Source organism: Tachypleus tridentatus, chromosome 13, assembly GCF_004210375.1.
Source record: "Tachypleus tridentatus isolate NWPU-2018 chromosome 13, ASM421037v1, whole genome shotgun sequence".
Classification (NCBI taxonomy): domain Eukaryota; kingdom Metazoa; phylum Arthropoda; class Merostomata; order Xiphosura; family Limulidae; genus Tachypleus; species Tachypleus tridentatus.
Window position 1 is genome coordinate 23,359,079 of NC_134837.1, and position 25,917 is coordinate 23,384,995.

Here is a 25,917-nt window from a genome sequence, read left to right on the forward strand (position 1 = left end):
GAGACGTGCACCTTTCTATTCTTTTTTACGGTGATGGTAATACATACAGGGTAAGCAAAACAATAGTATACGTTGTTTAGACATCAGATGATATTCATTTGAAACAAGCCCTGGCTTCGTGCAACCTGCTAAGAACTCAGATTTATCTCTCACGTGCACCTCAATAGTTAGCCCTGCACTTCACGCTGAGTGGCTGTCTCAGGGAAGGGTGATGTCATCATATATGAAGACGTTATAATTCCAACAGTTAGTGTCACTAGAGAGCGCAACTAAAGTTATAGAGGGCTCAAATTGTAGTTCGATACCAGAAACGCAGCTATAATGGATCATTACATAGTAATACCACAAAGTTAAGAACGTGTTTCTAGGCTGCCTGTGACTTACACAGTACTTGAATCATGAATCATCATGTCAATAATTAATTAAATCATCCTTAAAACAATGCTTGAGATTAATTTATTAAATCATTTATAAATAATGTCTTTAAAAGGGCGCTTAACATCAATTAATTACTTAATCCTAAAAATGGACGGTGAACACTAATTAATTTGTTATTTAATTATTAATTAAATAATTCTACCGCAAAGTATAGAGCATGTTTCTAGGCAGCCATGACTCGTACAATACATGTCTCAACATACTATAATTAAACACTAATCTGATTTTATAATAATAAACACTAATAAATATTCACTTTACAAATCAAAGTTTCCTTTATGTTAGATATTATACAAAACGTTTGAAAAGTATATTAACCATGTACTTTATTTTACAGTTTAAAACTGACCTTCAATATACAAACCAAAACTTATAAAGTGCCACACAGTATGGAATATTTAAACATTTACTCATATGACAGCATAAATAAAACAAATATATTAGATACATATACACAAAAATGCGACAAAAACAACAATAATTTCGATCACCTAAGGAAAATGGACAAACAACCAAGAAATTCTATTTCAATATATTCCAAGTTTTTATGATAAAAGATAATACTCACCTTCTCTTTCATATTTTATTAATCTAGTATGTTAACAATCCAAATAAACTGTTATGCCCATTATACAACGTTTGATCTGTATTATCTCACATAATTATCACATAAATATAACAGTAAAGATAGATATATCATTGTAACCCTCTGTGTCATTATTTATGGTCCGTCTTACAATTTAGACAATTTTTATCTAACATTAAAAGTGTGGAATACGTAACTTCTTTTGGTATTCCACAAATCATAGATATTATTTGAATGAGACAGTAATTTTAATATAGCAAATATTTATCCTACCAATAATATTATAAATGATTGACTTCCTAATCGCAGCTATTTACAATACCAGAACTTTCAGACTGTCTAACGTTAAGACACTAATACTAAGTCCCACGTAAACAATATGGAAACACATGCTTTAAGAATTACAAAGGTCAGACTTGAACTTTTGTGGAAACTGACAGCAAGACAAGAGTGTTTGAAGGGTGTCACGTGGTTACATGTACATTGTAGGGCTGTTAGATAGTTCAACTTAACGAGTCGATGACGTTGCTTAGTAATCATATCTTCATGTACAGTTAAACTTAGTTGTTTATCAAATACACAAAAGAACATCACTGATGTTATCATTCGTTGATTATTTCATTCTATAAATAAATTACAAAACAGTAATCTGTGATGACATATAAAAGTCACGTTTGTCACAATGTTTCAGTCTCCTTAGAATAAAATAAAAAATCGAATCATCATGATCTCGATGTAAGTCAGCACGACGGAGACCGGCAGTTAAGTTCTCAAATGTATGAAATGTCTGTTATATTTTCTAAAATAAAGAAACTTTCACTACTTATTCATTTATGATAACGAATAATCTACTTTAATAAGTATGTATACATATAGCAGGTATTATTACATTGAGGAGTCAGTCAGTATTTGATCAACTAAGTAGTTTTTCAATAGTCTATTAGTATACCTTGAATTTTTCTTCACAAACGTTGGACTGAAATGTGTGATTTTACACACATATAATAATTATTTTACATCGGGTAATGATGAAACATGATATAGAGATTTGTTAGAAATTAATATTCGAGGTGCGTAATTTAACTTTAAAATAATAAGCTAGACATTTATTTTTAAGGTAAGGAATTTTCGTAAATGATATGATAGGTTTTACGAAGTTTTTTAACAAATGTTTCAATATGTGTGCCTGAGGTTTTACTTACATACACTAATGGCCCGGCATGGCCGGGTGGGTTAAGGCGTTCGACTCGTAATCCGAGAATCGCAGGTTCGAATCCCCGTCGCACCAAACATGCTCGCCCTTCCAGCCGTGGGGGTGTTATAAGGTTACGGTCAATCCCACTATTCGTTGGTAAAAGAGTAACCCAAGAGTGGGTGGTGATGACTAGCTGCCTTCCCTCTAGTCTTACACTACTAAATTAGGGACAGCTAGCGCAGATAGCCCTCGAGTAGCTTTGCGCGAAATTCAAAAACAAACAAACATACACTAATTATGGAATATTAGTCCATGATGAGAAGTAAGTTTCATATATGAAAATTCACTGAACTCTGATTTGTAAGTAATGATTTTTATACATTTGATAAGGTGCAAATAAAAAATAATTCATGTTTATATGGTCGAGCTACCCGATTCGGCTATGTATCGTGACTTTGTCAACTTAGAAGTGTCTTTTGTCAAGCCTGTTAATGTCCATTCTAGGCACAGTTACGTCTGAATAAATAAATCCACTGTTTCAAAAACATTATATATACTATGACTACCTGGAAATAGAGCAGTGTCTAACTTTGGCTGAAATATAACTGACCAAACTAATCTTTGAATTTTATGTTCAGTGGTTTTCGATGATAAACAATGATACAAAGTTTTATTTGTATTGTATGAGTTAAAGTGAATACTCTATAGAAAATGGCAGGTTTTACTGTGTTAAATAAATTATTTAAAGTACAACATGTGACGACCCTTAAGGGTAAAGACAGTCGCTTTTTTCTAACCACTGATGACATGGTAAGACAATGATGGGGTTATCACTTTCACACACAGCATAAGTGACTGTATGATCATCTTTGATACAAGTTCGAGAAAATATGAGTATTAGTTTCAATGTTTAGTGAACTGTTAACAGGAACGGTAAGTCATTCATTTATTATTTTTAGCTGTAGTAGAATTATTTTCGAGGCTTGTCATACAATTAAGTGTTATAGCTAACACTAAATGTTATACTATTGGCTTCAGTTTGAGGTCATATGATGAATCGATTTTTCATTTTATTCTAAGTAGACTGAAACTCTGACAGTTTTTGGGTATTATGTATGACAAACGTCAGTTTTTTATATATAATCACAGAATATTGTTTTTTTAAATTATCTATAAAATTAAATAATCGAAGAATTATAATACGGGTGATTTCTGTATTTGATAAACAACCAAGTTGAAAGGTACATAAAGTTTTGAAAGACGTAGAAAGGAATGTGCAATCATCCGTGATGACATGTATGGAAGATATTTCACAGCTCCACATTGAACATGTGACCACGTGACACCCTGCAAACGATCTCATCTTGACGTCAGTGTCCATGCAGTTTGTGCCTGACCTTTGTTTGTTTGTTTCTTTAGAATTTCGCGCAAAGCTACACGAGGGCTATCTGCGCTAGCCGTCCCTAATTTTGCAGTGTAAGAATAGAGGAAAGTCAGCTAGTAATCACCACCCACCGCCAACTCTTGGCTTACTCTTTTACCAACGAATAGTTGGATTGACCGTCACAATATAACGCCCCCATGACTGAAAGGGCGAACATGTTTGGTGCGACCGAGATCGGGTTGAATCCCGGTCGCACCAAACATGCTCGCCATTCGTAATTCTTAAACATTTGTTTCCATATTGTATGTGTGGGATTTGCTATTAGTGTCTTAACTTTAGACAGTTCGAAAGTTCTGGTATTGTGAGTAATGGTAATCGGTAAGGTGATGATTTATTATATTTATTGGTAAGACACATATTTGTTATATTATAATAACTGTTTAGTTCAGATTGTATCTATGGTTTATGAAACATTGAAAGAAGTTATGTATTACACATTTTTAATGTTACATAAAAATTGCCAAAACTGTAAGACGGACACAGCGATATTTCTTTACACATTTAAATTATTACACCATCAAGAGGTAAATATTATGTATCTGACGTATTATATTTTAATGATAAATACGCGAGTTCTAGCTAGAAACTGAGTGTAATGTGCATAGTAGCTTATTTGGGTTGTTAACGTAATGGATTTATAAAACATGAAATGAAAGGTATTTATTATCTTTTATCATAAAAACTTGAAAAATACTGAAATAGAACCTCTAGGCTGTTTTATATAAATGATCGAAATACTTCCAATTTTTGGCCCATACGTATCTAATACATTTGTTTTCATTACGCTGTCATATGAGTAAATGTTTAAATACCCCACACTGTGTGGCACTTTATAAGTTGATTTGTATACTGAAGGTCAGTTTTAAACTGTAAGTGAACAAGTTCATTTAGTTTACAAATGTTTTATATTATTTCTAAAATAAAGAAACCTTTGATTACTCGTGTAAAGTGAATAGTAATTAGAGTTTAGTGTTATAAAACCATTTATAGTAACTGTTGTTTTATGTTAGAAACGCCGAATTGTTATCATAACTGTAATCTCTTGGCTCTCGGACTAACTGTGTAGTATTGTGAAACATATTTGTTCGTTCTGAACAATGGCCCGGCATGGCCAAGCGTGTTAAGGCGTGCGACTCGTAATCTGAGGGTCGCGGGTTCGCATCCCCTTCGCGCCAAACATGCTCACCCTTTCAGCCGTGGGGGCGTTATAATGTGAGATCACTCCCACTATTCGTTGGTAAAAGAGTAGCCCAAGATTTGGCGGTGGGTGGTGATGACTAGCTGCCTTTCCTCTAGTCTTACACTGCTAAATTAGGGACGGCTAGCACAGATAGCCCTCGAGTAGCTTTGTGCGAACATCAAATAACAAGCAAACAATCGTCTGAACATGTGATTTTCTCCGTGAGTTGTTATCTCATTCAAATATGTTATATTAAATAATGCTTTTGATCATTTAATGTATCACATAAACTTTTTTAACACGTGGTTGATAATTAAAACAATATGTTTTAACTAAGGTATTGACTTTTTAGGACAAGAAATTTAATTAACTGATTAATTAGTGTTAAGTGTCCTTTGTAAGATTAATTAATACTAATTAGTGCTAAGTGTCATTTGTGGGATTAATTAATAATAATTAGTGTTAAGTGTCATTTGTAGGATAATTAATAATAATTAGTGTTGAGTGTCCTTTGTAGGATTTATTAATAATAATTAGTGTTAAGTGTCATTTGTAGGATAATTAATAATAATTAGTGTTAAGTGTCCTTTGTAGGACTGATTAATAATAATTAGTGTTAAGTGTCCTTTGAAGGATTAATTAATAATAATTAGTGTTAACTGTCCTTTGTAGGATAATTCATAATATATAGTGTTAAGTGTCCTTTATAGGATTAATTAATAATAATTAATGTTAAGTGTCCTTTGTAGGATTAATTAGTAATAATTAGTGTTAAGCATCCTTTTTAATGCCGATTTAATTACAAATGACCTTATCAGTGGCATAGCGCTATGTCTGCGAACTCACACTGCTGTAAACCGGGTTTTGATACCCGTGGTGGAGAGAGCACAGATAACCCATTGTGTAGCTTTGTGCCTAATTAAAAACAAACAAACACAATTATAAATTAGTTAATTATAAATGTTTTAAGTAATTGGTGTTAAGCATCCTTTTAAGGGCGAATTAATTAACCAATGAATTAGTTTTCATCATCTTTTTTTATGAGAGTTTAATAATAAATGGATTAATTAACTCTCAGATTAATATTCAATTATATTATTGTACAGATATGTATTTAAATTTTAATACCATTATTAAGGATATTTCACTTCACTATTACATTTATATCAATCTCTGAAACATAAATTTCCCTAATGAAATTTTATAATGCAAGTATAATTTTACGACTGCTGTAGGTTTGATTTTAATTTCAATATAAATGCATCTATAATCGTAGGCAAATACGTTCGTTTCAAAAGTCAATAACACATTTTCTTTCATATTTGTACGACCGAATAGAAAACGATCCTAATACATGTAGTTCATGTTGACTGAAGTTTCTATTGTTGAGTATTGTAAGTGGAACTTCGATAAAAACAGAAGGAGAAAAATTACGATAAGAACTATTTTTTATAGTTTACACACTATTCAGTATTCTTGCGCTGCAATTCTCCTTCATTTTGCATATAGGCTGAAATTATAGCTTCTAAGAAAGAAAATTATCCAGAACTGTGAGGTGACAGCTAACGTATAAATATGAGTTAAGCAATGATAAAAGACGTACACGTAAATTCTTTTCCACATTTAAGAATGATAAACGAGATTGTACAAGTCGTATTTTTAGAGTTATTTGTTAACGCTCTTAGCTGTTAACTCCTTGCTCTGACCGTCTGCTGGAAATGTACTTGTTTACCATATAACGTGTGATTTCTAAAGTTTTTTACTAAAAAGTGTTCAAGGACATATGCTGAAATTGCTCAAATTTTCAACCTTATCTTACGAAGGATCTAAGAGAATTACACAAACACCGTCTATGACCCAAAATGACTGTAGTAGGAATTAGCCAGCAAGGTATAATGGACTATTTTGGTGTTAATTATGAATAAATCATTATAATGATCCGCTATTTAACGCACTCCTAAATAGATATAATGATAACTTCCTACTGGTTAATTGATTGTTTGGAATTATGCACAAACCTACACAATGGACTATCTGTGCTCTGCCCACTATGGGTATCAAAACTCGGTTTCTAGCAGTGTAAGTCCAAGGACATATCGATGTGCCACTAGGGGCATCAGTTTAAGTGATACCTTCCCATGATAGCTCTAAGAAGAAAAGAAAAATGTTCTAAAGATCTCGGTTAGCAAGCTTTTGTCTCGGGAGTTTGTTATGAAAATATCTCTAAAATATAGACAGTTACCAGCACTATCATTATCATAGATAACATTTCAAGGTGCACTTTAAACTTAACAGATGGTAGAACACCTAAGAAGGCTTAGAATTCAAGAGAAATCGTTTTCAAATGTATATGTTCAAACAAACGTTGTACCGGAGTCCATTTTTGCGCCTTTGAAGGTATCCAGAATCTCTAAGAAACAGTCAATGTAAGATTTTTGAAAGTTTACAAAAACAGTGAGGTTAAATCGTTTTTTAAAAGTCGTTAACATTTTCTTTATTCAGAAGAAGAGCTGTTAAAGCCATTTTTTATAATGAACAATGCATGACATTGTCTTATAATAGTACCGAAATAAAATATCTGCAGTTACAGTTCACATCAGTTCTCAAGACATCTAAACACGTTCAGTATAGTTTCCAGACATGCGGAAACATAAATAGTCTTAATGGAGTGAAAATTGTTAGTCGATAGAGAATATTAAAACAAAGTCGTTATGAACGATAACTATGTGTTAACGACATTTTAAATGGTTGTTCGACATAATGTTTTGTAAACGAAAGATAATACAGATTTTATTTAACTATTAACATCAGCATTGATTCTTTCCACCAGGGCAAAAAACATCAAGTGTTTGTTTGTTTTTTGAGTTTCGCACAAAGCTACAAGAGGGCTATCTACGCTAGCCGTCCCTAATTTAGTAGTGTAAGACTAGAGGGAAGGCAGCTAGTCATTACCACCCATCGCCAACTCTTGGGCTACTCTTTTACTAACGAATAGTTGAATTGACCGTCACATTATAACGTCTCCACGGCTGAAAGGGCGAGCATGTTTTGATGCGACTGGGATTCGAATCCGCGCTCTTCGGATTACGAGTCGAACGCCTTAACACGCTTGGCCATGCCCGGCGTATATTTTTTCTACAAGTGGGTTTTCTCGTCATCACGGAAAATGTTGAATCAAATGTAGGCAAAACGTACACGAATTTTATTACAGCAAACACGTTTCCAGAATTAAAAAAAAAGGTCTGAACAAAAGCAAAAACCACAAACAATAAAAGATTATGATGTTATCACGAATAACGTAAATGCCCTTTAGAAAAAAACACACACTAGGTTATTATAAATAAATAAAGCATAGTTTAGACATGAAAGTTCTGAATATATAAAAGTTATGAATAGCTAATCTGATGCATTCAAAAACGTTAACAGTGAAGACAAAATAGAAAACAAACTGTGAGCTAGGGGTCTAATACATATACACTTCACCCTGTGGGCCTGGCATGGCCAAGTGGTTAACGCACTCAACTCATAATCCGAGGGTCGCGGGTTCGAATCCCCATTACACGAAACATGCTCGCCCTTTCAGCTGTAATAGCGTTATAATATGGCGGTCAATCCCACTATTCTTTGGTCAAATAGTAGCCCAAGAGTTGGCGGCGGGTGGTGGTGACTAGCTTCCTTCCCTCTAGTCTTACACTGCTAAATTAGGGACGGCTAGCAGATAGCCCTCGTGTAGCTTTGCGTGAAATTCAAAACAAACTAAACCAGTTCACCCTGTGCATTGGTTTGTGTTTTTGCTTTTTCAAGGCTCATCAGCACAGCTTGGGTCAGCAAATCAAAGAACTATAGATGAACTTCATATGATTTTTTAACTCACCATATAGTAACGTAAATTAACTTAGATGTGCGAATAATATTATGGTAATGCGCCTAATTTATTATTGGATATTAAATAACAAACCAACTGATTAATGATCGATCATACCACAAATTCCATTCCTTTTTATTAGATATAAAACACAATCTGCAGCTTTATAAATACACAGTGCTAAGTACACTGTGCTGTCATAAGTACTCACACATATTAATAATAAAGAAGTTAAAAGTTCGCTATCTTGTCACAAATAATCAGACGTGTTAACAGAAAGTAAAACAAAAAAAAATCTGTCCTGTTTGAAGTAGTGGGGCAAGTGAACAACAAAAGAAGTTGAAAAAATTAGCACATGCAGTTATAAAATGGAGGGGACACATTATCATAGTCCTAATGTGGTGTATCATACGTGTGGTCTGAATAACTAAACATGCTCTTGTCTAGATTCTGAAAAGTGTGTGCTGCAGTTCGTTTCAAAGATTAAATTGAAGGCCATGTTCTATTTAGCTACTCTAAGAAAGTCCAGTTCTACACATCTTTATTTATAGAGGGTATATTTATCTGCTGGAGCAACACTTGAAGCAACTGACAAAGAAATATTACAGATACACTGCTGGCTAAAATCTCAGGGTCAATGAACATAAAGAAAAAATATGCATTTTGCGTTGTTAGACTAAACCAATTATTTGAGTGGAGCTCGAAAGATGAAAATAAGAAAAGGGAAAATTAAAATAAAAAACGTTATTAGCATTTAATGGGGAAAATGTGAACACTATGAAATTAGCCTAAATACTAGCTGGTGAAAAGTTTAAGACCATACCAAAAACAAATCCTAAACAGGGTAGGAAAGGCCAAACAAGGGGTCACAGTCGTGAGTTGCGAATAACTTCAAACATTTGCTTTGGCATGGTCGATATAAACGTTTGCATAAGGCTGGATGGAGCATCTTGAGCTGCATTCTGCGTCGTAAGGGCCTTAATCTGGTTCGACGATCTACTGGTGTCTTGCCGGACCACCCTTCAAATCCTCCTGCTGAACGCCGGCGAAATTTTCCTGGGCCAACCACTTGAAATTCTCGTTCCGTATTCCTCAGGGTCTTTTAAGAAATTTGCAACAGCAGTTTTACTACGCCCAATCTCACCAGCGATGGCACGTTGTGAGAGACCTTGCTTTTGCACCTCGACAAATCTGCCACGTTCAAACTCTGTCAACGTTTTAGCCTTTGCCATGTTTTTATCCAATGTAACACAGGACATGTCAGTGAGAGATGCTGACAAAGCTAATTCTTGAACACAAATGACTAAATTTCGTTACGTGTTTACCGATTAACACTTCGTTTCAGTATGGTCTTAAACTTTTGACCAGCTAGTATTTAGGTTAATTTCATAGTGTTCACATTTTCCCTATTAAATGCTAAAAAAGTTTTTTATTTTTATTTTCCCTTTTCTTATTGTCATCTTTTTGAAGCTCTACTCAAATAAGTGGTTGAGTCTAACAACGCAAAATGCATATTTCTTCTTTATATTAATTGGCCTTAAGATTTTGGCCAGCGGTGTATTTCATTTCCCAATAATCTTTCTTTTGAAATTCACGTAATTCACGAGGTTTCGGTATCTTGCACATACGTCATTTCCCTTGCGAGAGGGTTATATAATACGTACAAAGCCACAATGAAGTTTTAAGAAACTGTCATTGGCTCTTTCTCTAAATATATATACATAATGACAGATATCAACCTGAATATTCATATTTAGAGAAAACTGCTTTTCAAAAAAAGAAGAAATCTCGATGGGTCTATTAAAGTTATTAATTGAAACTAAATAATTCAAAACTGAAGCAGCTAAAAGCAGCTAGTTAGAGTACTGCTACTTTCAGATTTGGGTTGTTGTCTTTTATAACACGTTTTGAGTTTAGAAAGAAAAATTAAGTTTATTGATATTATGAAAGATATGCTGTGCTTTATTATTAAAAATAAAGAATTTCTTCTAAAACATTACGGTTCGTATTTCAATATTATTCTCAGTAGTTCAAAATCATCCACATAAACTGCTAACTTTTCAACTGATTGTCCCGGCACGTCCAGGTGGTTAGGGCGCTCGACTCGTTATCTGTGGGTCGCCGGTTCGAATCCCCGTCATTCGAAATATGCTCGACCTTTCAGTCGTGGGGACGTTATAATGTTTCGATCAATCCCACTATTCACTGTAAAAGAATAGCCCAAGATTTGGCGGTGGGTGTTGATGGCTGTCTGCTTTCCCTTTACTCTTACACTGCTAAATTAGGGACGGCTATTCCTCGTGTAGTTTTGCACGAAATTAAAAAAAAACAGTCATATTTCATATTAAGAATTTGTTTATGTTTTTCAGGAATGAAAGCATGAAGAAAATACATAATCAGTCCTGACACAATTATATTCATCCAATCGCTTGTTCTCTTAAACTGGGGTCCTGATCTAGAGAGAGTAGCCACGCTATTGTATGTGTGTGAGGTACAGAGAACAAAATGATACAAAAACTGATATAACAGATATTTCAGAGATATTTGTTATCATTTTATATGTGTGTGAAAGGGTCATTAAAGCTTGAAATATTTTTAAAACGAGCCAATAAAAACATTTGACAACCCCTGTTTTAAGATGTCCATTTGTCTCTGTTGGAATAGAGGAAATTTTGTGGTGAACTTCACTTTGAAGGTAAATATTCTTTCCTTCGTACCTTAAGTCTCACGCAAACTTATGTAAACTAACAGGAATATGTGTTTTATTCGGGACATTTAATATAATAACCTGGCATGGCAAGGTGGTTAGAGCGCTTGATTCTCAATCTGCGGATCGTGAGTTTAAATCTCCCTCCCACCAAACATGCTCTCCCTTTCAGACGCGAGAGTATTATTATGTGTTGGTTAATCCTACTATTCGTTGGTAAATAAATAGCCCAATAGTTGGCGGTGGGTAGTCATAACTAGCTGCTTTCCGTACAGTCTTTTACTGCTAAATTAGGGACGGCTAGTTCGAAATTCAAAACCAACCAACTAACGAACACCATTTATACCGGTGAGCGTGTTATTTGGTGTCACAGCTAAATCTTCACATTAATTTAAACAGTTGAGAGATGAAACATTTCCATTTGCATAATAACTAGGAACAATGTCTTTTCTGGTTACCTCAATCAAACATTAAACTAAGCAAATAGTTATTGAGTTACATTAATTGTTCTGCTAGGACTCGTGCTTTAACTTTAAGTTATTATATGATAAAAGACAAAGTAAATAAATCTATAAACTTGTAAGTTACTTCAAAAAATTATTCATCCTTATTGAGTTAAGAACTTAGGAAATATAATTTCCTAAAAGAAAAGCACTGGATTCATTAACACGTTTAATATTCATTGAGGTGCAACTGTATTTCTATAGGTTCTTCAAAACTACACATGAAAAACACACTTGTATTAGAATAAAATACTTTTTATAAGACAAAATGGGGAGAAGTTATTCCGCAAATAATGCGTTACAAAATAAGTGATAACTGTAGTGATGTAAGTTATCTTACAACCTCAGTGAAAAATCACTTCAGGTTCATGGAAAATGACTGGGCGTTTCCTAATTTTGGTGAAACGGGTTGGTGTTGTCAAGTGCCAGCTGACTTTGCCAAGAAACTCCTATTTAGATGCACCAAATCAGCCCTTGCCACATCTGCACGGCAAGTTACCATCAGTAAACAGTAAGTTGGATGATGTGATGTATTCTACATCTGCCGTTTGTGGATTTAACTCGTTGTCTTCTTCACTAGTTTCAAATTCTCCGCATTTGCTAACAATCAATTTGCAACGTTTATCCTATGATACGATGTTTTCTACGCTTTATAAGTACCAATTAAATTATTTGAATTTATTATTAAAGACATACGAAACTTATTTTATCACATATGTATGCTATAGTAATAAGAATTTCTTACGATACTAAGTGAACTATTTAAACTATTGCTACCGAATAGAATAAACAACAAACACATTATTCAGAATGAAAATAACAAGCCTCTATACAGTATTATCAATTGATGTTACCTTCAGAAGTATAATTATTTACAACATTATGGGTTTTGGTGATGGAAATCCATAAACTACTTATTGTGTAAGAAATAATTCCATTCTGTTGATCACGGATAATTTTCTTCATTAGTAAACTTTAAATGTATGAACGTAAATTATCTCCATAACAACATATAAAAAAAAAACTGATTACGTAGGTTACCAGTAATTAGTTGATCTTGTTCCTATGAATATGTAATTAAACAATTAACGCTATTTATATATTTTAAAAGATACGAAATTAATCATAGTGCGTTAAGTATACGTCAAAATGTGTCCCATTTTTTACAGCTGTCTGTGTCCAAACATTCAGAGTTGTTACTTCAGTAACAGAGAGCCCAATCAAGTAAACAAAGCTAAAACTTCAGATTTATTAAGGTTTTTCATTCTGTGTGCAAAAATATTTTAGTTTACCAGTTTGGTTTTCGTTAGACATTTAGTTTTAAAACATGTTTTTTATTTTTTGTATAAGAGGAAAATCATAAAGAAATACTCGTGTTTTATTCGTTGAACACAATTATAATTTCATAAAAATCTGGTGACTTGTTTTTTGGGTGAAGTGATGATTTTGCTCTTTTATTATTTAATTATATTAAATCAAACCAATCAAACTACCCCTTATTATCAACTTTGTGTTATTAAAATGCTTTACGAAGGTATTCTATAGTATTATGTAAAAGTAACATGTATGAGTTGTCAAAAATGTTACATTTTTTATTGTTTACATGTACGTAAGCAGTGCATTTTATTAGTAGTATTTATACCCTAAACCAGACATAATACTGAAACAATGACTTGTTTGTATACAATAAACAATATATATTTATACCGCTATTTACTGATTTATCTCAGCGAGATATATATATTTAAATAGAATGATACATAGGCTGATTCTATTTACATGTGAATTCTGTTCTCAATAGTTCTAAATCAGCCATGAGATGAAATTCAAGAGGTTTCCAATAACTGGCAATTTCTATTGACAAGTTGATTCTCATGCTCAGATTTTATATATAATCTCTTTAGCAACGTGCATACAAAATAAAACGAAGTAAAACTAAAATAAACCTGAACGGTTCGATTTTGTATTATATGCAAACGATCTGAGATTTCCGTTCAAAACGAAGACATTAGGAATAGATTTAGAAACAGGCACGCTAAATTAACAAGAAACCTATCCTTGTCATATTTAGTTTTTCTCATTTGTTGTTATGAAAATGAATAAGCCAAAGTATTATATTTATGACCATTATATACAATATACACCTAATCATTTTAGTGTAATCTGAGATTATGGCAAGCAAGAATAAAACTCCATTTATTACTTACTGTAAAACACCTCATATCTTACAACATATGTACTTTACAATATTGAAGGACTTTTCTTAATGATACGTTTTAGTAAACTTTCTATCTATTTCCTGCGTTTTTATCATTAAGTTTAAGTATAATTATGACTGTAAAATAAATATGATCAGTATATGTCATAATTATAGAGTTTAAGACACAGTGGATGGCATATCAATCACAATGATAGCAGTGTATACGTATTAAAGTTTGTTTGTATTTTTTTTTTTTTACATTCCTGAGTTGTGATTTATATTAATGGCAATTGCAGCCTCAACCCAAACCATTCTTGCATAATATTTCGAAGTATATATTAATTAGGCAAATTAAAAATTAAATATTCAAACAAGTGCACCAATTAAATGATTTGCATACTAGGGTAATACCAAGCAGAAACAGAATTATTTAAGGCTAAATAGAAAGAGCTTTAATTTTAAATGTAGTTTAAAACCAGATCATACCAAGTTTGTTCGTCTACCCCAAACACAGCATGTTAAAGATACGAATAAAACATAATTTCAAAACAATGTTAAGCTAATTTTTATGAACTAATAGCTTATGAGCAATTAATTTATTTTACGATGGCTTTAAAGAAGACTATTCAAGACCTATGTTAACAAAATATGGTCAAATTTCTAAGTCTTATATTGTTTTTTTCCACCCTCGTTGTGCAAGAGGATTAGTGCACTACATTGAGATCAAAGTTGTCTCCATCTTCTTTAGAGACTACACGGCCTGGCATGGCCAAGCGCGTAAGGCGTGCGACTCGTAATCCGATGGTCGCGGGTTCGCGCCCGCGTCGCGCTAAACATGCTCGCCCTCCCAGCCGTGGGGGAGTATAATGTGACGGTCAATCCCACTATTCGTTGGTAAAAGAGTAGCCCAAGAGTTGGCGGTGGGTGGTGATGACTAGCTGCCTTCCCTCTAGTCTTACACTGCTAAGTTAGGAATGGCTAGCACAGATAGCCCTCGAGTAGCTTTGTGCGAAATTCTAAAAAAACAAACAAACAAACAAATTAGAGACTATACAAAAATCCACTAACTCTTCTACGCAGACGATAACTTCCGGGAACTCATTTAAGAACCCCATGACACAGATCTTCATGAGTGATGTTTGCAAAATCGTTTATACTTGCGTCATGTGGAACGTGCATACTTACTTTAAGGTGGATCACAATGCTTTATTTTTATGAAATCATACCTTGGCACCTAATCCCCAAAAAGATGACATTTTCTCGTGGTATGGTAATTTCAACACCTTAGCCCGAGTATATGTGTATATCACTTTCAAATATCTCTTCGTATCTTTTTAAATAACCTGTAACAGTAATAAGACCCTTGTAGATTTTTTTTCATGGTATGTTTTGTATTATATTAACACTGCATCAGGCAGCAGAACGCATTTTCGCAGACACTTAAGTTGACAAATGACGATGTAAGGTATTTGCCACATGCCAGGGTAGCATAGCTTTCAAAGATTGGTTTTATTTGAACTTTATGCTTTGAAAAAAATAACTTGTAAATAGGAATATTATAGCAGAAGAGCAATAAGAGACAAGTTGTTCCTTACACACGCTCTACTGATAAAAGTTCAAATACACACTTTGTTTTCAGGAACTCATAGATGTCTCAAACACCCGTAAAGTGCCAGTCTGCATAACTCACAATGGCAACTTATTCCTTTAGCAGACCAGACATGGCTAGGTGGTTAAGGCACTCGACTCGTAATCTGAGGGTGGCGGGTTCGAATCCCCTTCACACTAAACATGCTCGCCCTTTCACCCGTGGGGGCGTTATAATATAACGGTCAATCTCACTATTCGTTGGTAAAAGAGTAGTCGAAGAGTTGGCGGTGATGATGATGACTAGCTCCCTTTCCTTTAGACTTACAGTACTAAATTAGGGACGGCTAGAGCAGATAGCCCGCGTGTAGCTTTGCGCGAAATTCAAAAACAAACAAACACAAAACAACTCCGTAAACTAATCCTCTTGTTAAAAGAAGAAAACTGTCTTAGCTAGAACCTGTGATTTCATTTTCTGTCCTCCGGTGCATACAACACAAAAAAATCAAAAGGTTTTTATCCTATCAGTCCTCTGGATAATATTGTAACCTTTAATAAGACCGTCGCTAACAACCACTTTTTTTTTTTTTTTGCAAAATATAATGAGTAAAAGGTTCGTAGCCATATTAAAAAAAAAAAAACAAACTTCCATCTCCGGAATCATATTAGTAGTTTCTTCCAGACCTTTTCCGATAAGTCAATACAGTTTCTAAGATAAAAAGACCAAAACTGTGAGATCAAGTGAGGGCTAACTAATGATAATTGTTACATAAGACATGTAATTAACATGTCTATAAAAATACCCAAAATCTTATTAGCCAAGCACGTCTAGTGGTTAGTGTAGTGGAATGTGGATCCGAGAATTCATGGTTCGAGGTCCCTTACAAAAAAAAAACAACATTGCATTACACACTTTGTGGTCCTGAGTACGTTATAAAACTGGTGTTCAAGTTTAACTATTTGTTTAAAGTAGCCCAGAGTAGAAGATGGGTATTATTAACTAGTGGTATTTTTTAAAGTCTTTCTCTTCAAAATTAAGCTACCGCAAATAGTGTTCGATTAGCTTGCACCAACATTCAAACAGACAATGTAAGGAACAGAGCCTTGTTTCGATTGCTTCAATAACCTATTATGCACAAGATCCGTTTCTTAAGTCACGCTACTGATTGGGTTTCCAACTAACGCAAACGTATTATTCATATTATGATAACTTCGATTCATTACTTGGCACTTGATACAATTAAAAGTAATTTGCTAAATATTTGTACTAATTGCACTAATCTAAGTCATTCAGTAATACCTCAATATCCTCAGTACAATTAGATATATTCGATGTTTTTATATCTATATTACAGCTATACTAATTTACTAATTTTGCTGTTATCAATGTCATCAACATTGGTAAAGAATTAAACGCTCGTGCAATGATCCATAAGTTACTGGTAAAAGATATAGTTTGACTGGACTCAGTCAATAACAACTTTGATTTCTTCAATCCAACTACCCAAACATCCAGTTAATCAATGCTCCAACGGATTTTCATGTTTTGCTACTTGCAGTGACAAATATTTGACTTTCATTAGTACTTTGGGTGGATGACTGGTAGACTGTCGTGGTTTCTGAATTCACTTATTTCCCTATTTAGCTATACAGTTCGGTACTACTGAAATATCTTTCTATCAAACACTGGAATTTTATGATTTATATGTTTATAATGATGTAAAGTTCTTTCATGCCATTTTCCGACAAGGGACCAATTTGCACGTCATTTAAATTTAAATACTGGAAGAGTGCCAAAACTTTTAACCTGAGCAGTCACGTTTAAAGATATGATGCTATTAGTCAACATTAGTTTCATATCGTGGTGATTTTACTTAGTTTTCATGACCATAATATGGTGCTTTAAGTCAGGGTTCCTACCCATAATTTAGTATTTTAAGTACAAACTCCTATTGTAATATGTCCCTTTAATTTAATGATAGAACATATTGATATGTCATTTGAACTCATAGTTTGTTTTGTTAACAGTTAATTATTTAAAGCTAGATCGTGAGTGAAAAAACCCAATAAGAATACATTGTTTACCATTGCATTTTGAATTCTACCAAGTTCTAAATATGTTAACATCTTCATTTGAAACTTTTTGGAAAAAAAAAGTTCATTAGCGTGTAAAAGTAATTAACGAACTTAATATGGAGCCAAACTATCTTCATTTCACATGTCACGAAATGTGAAACCACAAGTGCACATGTATCTTCACATGGACCCAAGAAACCTTCATGCCATGAAGATTTATCAATAGGTAACGAAGTAGTGGTGAAAGCCCATATAAACCGCAAAACGCAAGATGCAAAATTGAAATGTTATTTGTATCTTCCCATAGACCTAATGAACCTATATACAAATTTTGGTGAATATCCATTTATATCCTGAGTAGTAATTATGTGGACATACAACAGACAGTACTGTCATATTTATATAGTCCAACATTAAATTAGGTTTTTTATTAACATACTACATGCTTTGCAAAGCAGTTTTCAATAAGCTGATGGAAGACTGAAAATTCAATTTCAATCCCAGCTGTGATGATGTTGTGTCATCTGTTAGATAACTTTTAGGTGTGACGAGTTTTACCAACTTAAAGAGTCAAGTCCCATATCTCGTCTCGCTAAACCTTTAACTGCAACTTTTTACCAGGAAAATATATTTTTTAAATACTTTGTGTTTTTGATAGCTAGGGCAGGTATCGATAGGATGAAATATTATTATACATACTTCTGTTTGAAAAAGTCCTAAGCCTGACTTCGTACAAATTCAGCTACAATTGGTTAAGCAAACTAGAAGATTTATAAGATGTGTTTGCTGGACTAGTTATCGTACCTTCACATACTACTGAGAAACTTCACTTACTGAGAAAGGAAGTTTGACAGATCTTTATGTCGTACTTTTTGTTAGATACTTTTTTGTTATACCTGATCAATTACAGTACGATTTATAAAGCAAAACTTTGTAATTATAAGTTTGGTTGTTTTGTGAATGTTCATCCAAAGTTACACGAAAGATATCTGCGCTAGCCGTCCTTAATTTAGCAGTGTAAGACTGGAAGGAAGGCAATTAATCATCACCACCCTCCGCCAACTCGTGGGCTACTATTTTACCAACGAATAGTGGGATTTACCATAACATTATAACGCCACAACGGCTGAAAGGGCGAGCATGTTTGGTGTGACGGGGATTCGAATCCGCCACCCTCAGATTACGAGTCGAACGCCTTAACCACCTGGTCGTCCTGGGCCGACGGGGATTGAACTCATGACTCTCAGATTACGAGTCGTACGCCATAAACACCTCGCCATGCCGAGCCAATCTCTATTAGTAGAGATGCTGTTTTTATATTGTTTATTATTATTATTCAAATCCCCCAGTAAGCCTATAAATTTATAACGTTGGAACCAGGGTTCGATTCTCTCGATAGACACAGCAAATAGACCAAAGTGGGTTTGCTATGAGAAAACAAACACAAATCTTCTTTCAGGCACTATTCAATCTACCGCCATTTTTTTAATTTCTCTACTGATTCTCTTGAAACTTGATGGCATTATATCTAATCAAATACGCCTACACAACTTTTATTTTTTTATTCAGGTTTTTGAAAGGATTTCATAAGTTAAAGGTCAAACAGTCCAAAAATGTAAGTTTTGTTTTCCTGTGCAGTCATATTTACAGCAATCAAAATAACAATTAGCATAAATATAAAATATTTTTGGCTCAACACACTGAGATGCAAAAGAAGATGGATTTGCATACATTGAGTGTGTATATGGGGGTTACAGCTAAAACACAAACACAGTTTTGTGTTTTTGGTTATTTACTTGATCATAATTCTATCAATTTATACGGGCAAAAAATACTTTCTACAGGTCCCTTATACTGACCAACAAAAATGATGCTTTCTTCCCATTTTTAGTAATTATGAGAGTCAAGAAGCTTAAGAAAGCATAATTTTAAGTTTTGTTAACACTTATTTCGCCCTAATATCAACTAATTTTCATGGGATCTTATCCAATTTTTTTTTTTTACAGATCCCATATATATACATATAACAAATGTCAGATATGCCCTTTATGGTTATTTTAGGTAGAGTGTGTGAAAAGATTAAATAAATCCATAATTTTAGGGAGTTTGATCAATTACTTAGTCTTTTAACTTCCGATTACATGGGATTTAATACAAGGATGCTCTTTGCAGGTCTTAAACAAAGAGTTTTGAAATGTTTATACTTTTGCTCAATGTGTACGAGTCATGTACAGTTTTGGGTTTTCATAATTCAAATGTATGTTAACCAGCTTACATGGTATACGGTATAAAAATACATTATAGTAGGTTCTAAGCAATGTTATAAACAATTTTCAATTTTTGTACTTTGCGCGATGATTTATCTAGTTGCAGAAGTTGCATGTTGTGATAGTGTAGCGAAAACATGTGGTATTCGCCCGAGAATATTGACATCTTTAATTTAATAAATATAGTTAGGTACAAAACGGTGAACACTTTGGGAAAGTCTCAAGCTAACCAGCTTGTACCTAAAATAAAGTGAAATAAAACACTCTCTCTTTATATTCATTTGTATTTATGGCAATCCTACTGAGGCTATTTGTATCCGGTCCCTAATTTTAAACTACTGATGGGAGAGTAGGCATCAGTTCAACCAATCATATAGGCTAAGGGCTAAGGGATTGACTGTTATCTTTATACGTACTCACAGCTTAGAGCACGGAAATATTTTATGGTATCGCACTGATTCAGTACCAGCTTTGAAGCTTCAAAATACAGATCTCTACTAGAGACCTAACCCATGTCGTGATAAATTGCACTGTAATCTTGAAATGTCTTTGCTAAGAGAGGAGAACAATTATTGATTTTTAAGCGGCAAGTTTATCGACAGCGTAAAAATGCATTCATCTCGTATGTAATTAGCTGGTCGTGGGTGACGTCATATGATGTATTGCAGTGATTATTGTTTTTGTTGGGACATTTTAAAAGGTTTTGGTTTTGGTTTTCAGTTTAAATATCATACTAATGATTATATTCTTCTGAACTCAAGAATTTCAAGTTTACCGAGTCTTTACGTTTTTGTTTTTCAATACTTTAAGTTAAAACTACGAAAAATATAACACAAGATCGGATCACTACAGTTTTACTTTTAATATAAGCAGGGTTAACAAAGTAATCCAAAACTGACTAAAGCATTACTGTTAAAAATCCAATTCTTTTCCGAAATTATAGCAGTTTTAAAACAATGTTACAAGCTCGAAAAGCAAAACGCAAATTTGAGATTTGGCTTCAAATAATCATTTCAGAGCACCATTACTTATTCCCTGTATATCGGTATTAGATGCATATCATAAGTTAATTTTTATATGTTTTAATTAAATGGTCCGGCATGGCCAGGCTGTTAAGGCACTCGACTTGTAACCAAACATGCTCGCCCTCTCAGCCGTGGGTGCGTTATAATATGCGGTCAATCTCACTATTCGTTGAAAAGAGTAGCCCTAGAGTTAGCGGTGGATGGTGATGACTAGCTGCCTTCCCTCTAGTATTACACTGCTAAATTAGGGACGGCTAGCGGAGATATGTTCGTGTAGCTTTGCGCGAAATTCAAAGAATTAAATAAAATTAATTATAAATAACATATTCTTATTAATTTTACAATAAAATAGTTTTATATTTACGAAGCACTATCCAGGTTGACAATTTCTTTTCATGAACTAATGGGGTGATGACTCACTAAGATTCAACTTTGTTTTGTCATAATCAACATTCTTATATTAAATAAATGATTCATTCTTCTTAAATGTTTTTTTTTTTTTTTCTCCTCGGTGAACTAAGTAGATAGCCCGATGTGACTTTGCTCTAAGAAAACACAAAATAAATGTTGTTGTTTTTTAATTAAGTAATGTGTGTTCTTAATGAGTATTAATACAGGCTAATATCAGAGTATAATACTCGCTAAGTCTCTTGCGAATGGCTAAAGCTAGTAGATATGGTATTCCAGGTTCAACATGTAAGTGGATCCGCAATTACTCGAAACTCTGTGAGATTTCAACGGAAGAAGATAATGAAACTAAAACACAGGAAACAAGGATATCACGACGTTTTTATAAAAAAAAATATTCTTATGTAATCGCGAAAGAACAAAAATGAAATGAATAAAGACTTTCTGAAGCTGATGAGATTAGATAAATCAAAAACGCAATGAAATGTTATACACTTAAATGACACAAACAAAGCACAATCTTTATGTCTTTCACAGACTGCTGAACAAACAGAAACAGGCAATGGAAATACCAGCAGGGATTCATTTCACATCGAGTTCAAATCCATCGGAGTTGGAATAAAATTCTGCTGTCACGGATTAGAGATACAGTATTCTCCACAAGTCCAACCATAGATACAGTATCCTCTCTAAGTTCAGCCATAGATACAGTATCCTCTCCAAGTTCAGCCACAGATACAGTATCCTCTCTAGGATCAACCAGAAACCCAGTATCCTCTCTAGGCTCAACCAAAGAGACAGTAACCTAGCCGATCAAACTTTTAGGTCTCTCTGTGTAATTTCTTTGAAACACAATACTAAGTTGAAACATTGCAAAATATAACACATATGATCTACAAAAGTCTGAATACATCAACAGTTGATTAAGTAGAATCAATAAACAAATGAACAGTTTGCACATCAGAATTTTATTTATCAATGTTTAAAAATGAGAAGTACTTTGTGCAAATTAATAAATAACAGTGGCAAACACATCGGTAATAATTATGTAAAAAACAATTTAAAAAATAACAAAACTTACAAAAATTCCATTAGTTTTGATGGACGAAGTTCGTCATTCTCAAGTGACAGAATAAGACTGTTCAAAGTGAATTGTATATCCAGGTTCAAAGTGAATTGTATATCCAGGTTCAAAGTGAATTGTATATCCAGGTTCAAAGTGAATTGTATATCGAGATTCAAAGTGAATTGTATATCCAGGTTCAAAGTGAATTGTATATCCAGGTTCAAAGTGAATTGTATATCCAGGTTCAAAGTGAATTGTATATCCAGGTTCAAAGTGAATTGTATATCCAAGTTCAAAGTGAATTGTATATTAAAGTTCAAAGTGAATTGCATATCCAGGTTCAAAGTGAATTGTATATCGAGATTCAAAGTGAATTGTATATCCAGGTTCAAAGTGAATTGTATATCCAGGTTCAAAGTGAATTGTATATCCAGGTTCAAAGCGAATTGTATATCCAGGTTCAAAGTGAATTGTATATCCAGGTTCAAAGTGAATTGTATATCCAAGTTCAAAGTGAATTGTATATCCAAGTTCAAAGTGAATTGTATATCGAGATTCAAAGTGAATTGTATATCCAGGTTCAAAGTGAATTGTATATCCAGGTTCAAAGTGAATTGTATATCGAGATTCAAAGTGAATTGTATATCCAGGTTCAAAGTGAATTGTATATCCAGGTTCAAAGTGAATTGTATATCCAAGTTCAAAGTGAATTGTATATCCAAGTTCAAAGTGAAATGTATATCGAGATTCAAAGTGAATTGTATATCCAGGTTCAAAGTGAATTGTATATCGAGATTCAAAGTGAATTGTATATCCAGGTTCAAAGTGAATTGTATATCCAGGTTCAAAGTGAATTGTATATCCAGGTTCAAAGTTAATTGTATATCCAGGTTCAAAGTTAATTGTATATCCAGGTTCAAAGTGAATTGTATATCCAGGTTCAAAGTGAATTGTATATCCAAGTTCAAAGTGAATTGTATATTAAAGTTCAAAGTGAATTGCATATCCAGGTTCAAAGTGAATTGTATATCGAGATTCAAAGTGAATTGTATATCCAGGTTCAAAGTGAATTGTATATCCAGGTTCAAAGCGAATTGTATATCCAGGTTCAAAGTGAATTGTATATCCAAGTTCAAAGTGAATTGTATATCGAGATTCAAAGTGAATTGTATATCCAGGTTCAAAGTGAATTGTATATCCAGGTTCAAAGTGAATTGCATATCCAGGTTCAAAGTGAATTGTATATTCAAGTTCAAAGTGAATTGCATATCCAGGTTCAAAGTGAATTGTATATCGAGATTCAAAGTGAATTGTATATCCAGGTTCAAAATTGCATAGAGGAATTGATGGCCAATAATGACAGTAGAGTAAAAAAAACTACATTGGTCAAACAAAGTAATCTTTTTCAACTAGAGTAAAAGAACATCTAAGCTACTATCGTCGAAAGGAAGCTGATAAGACATACTGCATTACATAAAATCCTTCATCAAGACAACACAAGTGAGTTGATAGAAATATTCAAAGTTCTTAGCAATAAAACAGGATTTGAATGCATCTCTATTTGGAAGTAGTTTTGTTTTTCATGGTATTTCTTTGTACTTGTGATTTATTTTAAACTTTATTCATAAGCTTATACGCTGATTTGATTTGATTTCATTTTAAAAAGCAGACATATTTTGTTTCATGCCAAATGATAGTGAAATATCATTAGATATGAAATATTTATTAATCTTTCTACAACTTATTTGGTTCATTTCATTGCTACGTTTTTCATTTTGCTTTTGTTAAGCATGAAAATTACAAAATAGACAATCTGTGCTATGCTCACCACAAATATCGAAACCCCATTTTATAGAAGTGAACACTTAGGCTTAGAGCTACTGCTGAACTACTGGTGTGTTTTTTTAATTTCATTGAACAAATTATTTATAGTTCTAAGTTCAGGAAACAGCAATAATTTTGACACAGTTCAGTTTATCATGAATTTTCTTTTCGTTGTAACAAATGTTCAACATACGCCAAATAAGGATTTTATATGCTCCGATATTCTGAGAATAAGGATATATAGATTTTGTAGGGGGAGAATACTCATATTATGGATCTTTGTATGTTTTGTAAATTTTTAATAACTTCTACATTATTATATTAGTGTTTTACAAATTAATAAAAATGGTAGAAAGTAATTAGTATAAAGATGCACCTAATAACTCAAGTAACTGATTGTAACGTACACCAAATTAATTAACATTTTCAATACATAAAACCTCTTATCTCAATTAAAGGAGAGCAGCCAACCAGGTTACAATAATAACTACAGAAAGTACAGAAGGAGATAGAAATAAGTAACTGAAACAGAATAACAACAGTCAATCATAAGACGTGTGTGAGTAAAACATTCAGACGCATTACTAAATGAAATACGAATTTGCTGAACAACCATTCTGGAACTAAACAAAACAGATCAGCAGATTACATATAAGTTATATAGACCCAAAAGTAATAAATTAGTATTAAGTGTGAACTGTTGCTGAAGTAATAATTCAATCCGTTAACTAAAACCAGGGTTTACTGAAATGTGAAAAATAAAATAATATTCAAAATATAAAATTAAGGTTTACAATAGACTAATAATAAAACCAAATCGTAAACAAATAAGAAAAACACTTAAAATCACTCACAAAACACAAGTAAAACTTAGCTGTAAGCTATACATTTATTTACAATCTGTTATATATACCCCACGTTTGGAAATATTACAAAACAATAAACGAGATACCAGGATTTTACTCAGCAAGTACGATTTAAAGTTTCATCCAAATAATTATCCCGAAAAATTAGTGTACAGAGATACCACTTTTAATAAATGTGCGTAACTAAAAGAACAAGGAAATAAAAATAGATTAACAGGATACAGGAAACAAATTAAAATAAAATAACTTCAAGAAAACGCTCTGGTAATCATATTAAATTTTATAGTATAGTATTCAGAAGAATGGTTCAAATTACGCTGAACCACTAGGGTCTTAATTATGTTGAAAAAAAATTAGTCATTAACTTAAATGTAAATCCTCAGGAAAAACAACATTTTTAAGGTAATTCAGTTCATCATAGATTATCTTTTTGGCATAAGAAGTGATCATCACGCGCCAAATATAGAATGTTGTAGGTTTTGTTCCCTTTAGGTGGTTTGTTGCAGAGGTAATTCTGTTTTTCGCTCTTTTGTATTCTAAATGTTCTATTGTTTTTAATATATATTTGTGTTCAATATAACTGTCAGTTGTAGTAACTTGTAGTTTGTGTTCGGTGTGTTGTAAAATGGACACCTGACTCACCAATCTGATGATATGTTGCATGATTAGTTGAACTGATT

The 25,917-nt window shown here is 33.1% G+C and overlaps 2 protein-coding genes and 1 long non-coding RNA gene across 6 annotated transcripts in view; 1 reads left to right on the forward strand and 2 right to left on the reverse strand.

Moving 5' to 3' along the window:
- The window catches only part of LOC143239403 (protein turtle-like), a 666,407-nt gene that overhangs the window by 96,005 nt on the left and 544,485 nt on the right, over positions 1 to 25,917 (reverse strand). The window lies entirely within an intron of this gene.
- Positions 1 to 25,917, reverse strand: part of LOC143239503 (synaptogenesis protein syg-2-like) — a 264,478-nt gene that overhangs the window by 13,721 nt on the left and 224,840 nt on the right. The window lies entirely within an intron of this gene.
- On the forward strand, positions 1,689 to 11,340 carry LOC143237364 (uncharacterized). Its single transcript, XR_013020037.1, has 2 exons — positions 1,689 to 1,800; positions 11,078 to 11,340. It is a non-coding gene; the product is annotated as an uncharacterized LOC143237364 (long non-coding RNA).